Source organism: Lytechinus variegatus, chromosome 8, assembly GCF_018143015.1.
Source record: "Lytechinus variegatus isolate NC3 chromosome 8, Lvar_3.0, whole genome shotgun sequence".
Lineage (NCBI taxonomy): Eukaryota > Metazoa > Echinodermata > Echinoidea > Temnopleuroida > Toxopneustidae > Lytechinus > Lytechinus variegatus.
In genome coordinates, this window is record NC_054747.1 from 42,085,951 (window position 1) to 42,088,209 (window position 2,259).

At 39.8% G+C, this 2,259-nt stretch overlaps 1 long non-coding RNA gene across 1 annotated transcript in view; it reads right to left on the reverse strand.

Moving 5' to 3' along the window:
• The window catches only part of LOC121420765, a 4,656-nt gene continuing 2,397 nt past the window's right edge, over positions 1-2,259 (reverse strand). The window contains exon 3 of the long non-coding RNA XR_005970826.1: positions 1-95. This is a non-coding gene — a long non-coding RNA (uncharacterized LOC121420765). The remainder of the gene's footprint in view (positions 96-2,259) is intronic.

Consider the following 2,259-nt stretch of genomic DNA (forward strand, 5'->3'; position numbering starts at 1 on the left):
ATTCTTTCCAAGATAACCCTCGAGACAGGAGCAGTTGTGGCCATCTAATTCTTTCTTGCACGTTCCACCATTCTGACACGGATTCGGATAACATGCTGTAAAAAGGCAAAACAGAATTCTATGGTGACTAAACGGTATTCTCATGTCGTAAGCATAAATGCATATCAGTGGTAATTTAATTGGGAGGATTCTTCCCTCATACACTCGGGGGAAAATACTATTGTACTTCTACTGCTGCTGCTGCTGCTGCTGCTGCTACTACTACTATTTGGGACCTTTCGCAATCATCACGGACGCTAGTATTAGGGTCCCCTAACACAAAAGTTAACGCTCAATCATACACTTGATTTTAAGATTGATTGTGCATTACAGTCAATAGAATCAAACGTAGAAAACTGCTCTACGATCAATGCTAAGCTGTGTGTTACAGGGGGGTTACAGGCCCTACAAATCTGCTTTTCGTGTGCAAAATCCCTTTCCGCGACACCCATACCGCATACATGCATGTATATTACGACTGATGGCTGGAGATATTCAAAATGCAGGACCTAAAATAGATTTATGACATGGAGGAGAAAGTGGTTTTTCAAACAAATCGAGAACATATTGAGTGAGGAAAAACTTACTGAATGAAGGCTTAAATATAGATCATTACAGTCCATCGAATCGATATTACATTTAATGTGGATTATTGGTGGATCACTGGCAATTGATTTCATGGATCAGATCAACCTCTCCAGCCGAACATTTCGCATGCGTTGATATGTACACATCATATGCGATACCTTTGAACTCGTTTCCTTTTGTTTCTTTTGTTTCTTTGTTTCTTTTGTTTACTCCTTATACACAAACGATATACCTCTCGCACACGATGTGAGGGGCATTATGTTTTACATTCCCCAGAAATGGGGATTAGATTCAAATTCCGGGGGGACCACTTCCATTGATGAGTGGATACCAGGCACGACCATGGGGTTTCGAAAAGTACCCTAAACATGCTAAACAAGGGAAGCAATTCTTTTCCAGATTATGAAAATGCATCTCTTAACAAGTATTTGGCTTGTGAAACCCTACAAGTATTGAATATATATCCCTTATTTCAGCATTTTAAACATCGTTTTGACACCCTTATAACGTTACATAGGCCTATATACGTAACGTACCTGCCCACTCTGTCCCCTTTTACGGGTGGTCGCTACTGGTATCCACTAATCAATGGAAGTGGGCCCCCCCGGGCGGCCTCTCGAGCTCTAGGAGGAGTCAAATGTGGCTTTGGAAAGTCGTCCTCAATCGGATAAATCGCTGTTACCATAGTAGCAACCAGAATTTTGCACACGAAACGCATATTGAATGTTTCCGTCGCAGATGCGAAACGAAAAAAAAATCTCAGGTCACACAATTTGCATTGCAGGACTAAGTTTTACGACCATGAGACGGGCCCAAAAAGTCCCTTCCAAAGTCAACTACCGTTGTAAATAAGCGTTCGCATCCTCAAACGAAAGGTCGGGATTACCACTACGACTACTACTACAACTACTACTACTACCACTGATGCTGCTACTACTACTACTACTACTTACTACTACTATTACTACTACTACTACTTCTACTACTTCTTCTACTACATGTACTGCCACTACTACTACTACTACTACTACTACTACTACTTCTACTACTGCTGCTGCTACTTCTACTACTACTACTACTACTACTACTACTACTACTACTTCTACTACTACTACTACTACTACTACTACTACTACTACTACTATTACTACTACTACTACTACTACTCCTACATCTACTGCCACTACTACTACTACTACTACTACTATAACTACTACTATAACTACTACTACTACTTCTACTACTACTACTATACTACTACTACTACTACTACTACTACTACCACCACCACCACCACCACCACCACCACTACTACAACAACAACTACTTCTACTACTACAACTATACTACTACTACGACTATACTTCTACTACTACTACTACTACTACTACTTCTACTGCTGCTGCTGCTACTTTTACTACTACTACTACTACTACTACTACTTACAACTACTACTACTACTACCTACTACTACTATAACTACTACTATAACTACTACTACTACTACTATACTACTACTACTACATGTACTGCCACTACTATTACTACTACTACTACTACTACTTACTACTTCTACTACTACTACTATACTACTACTACTACTGCATGTACTGCCACTACTATTACTACTAC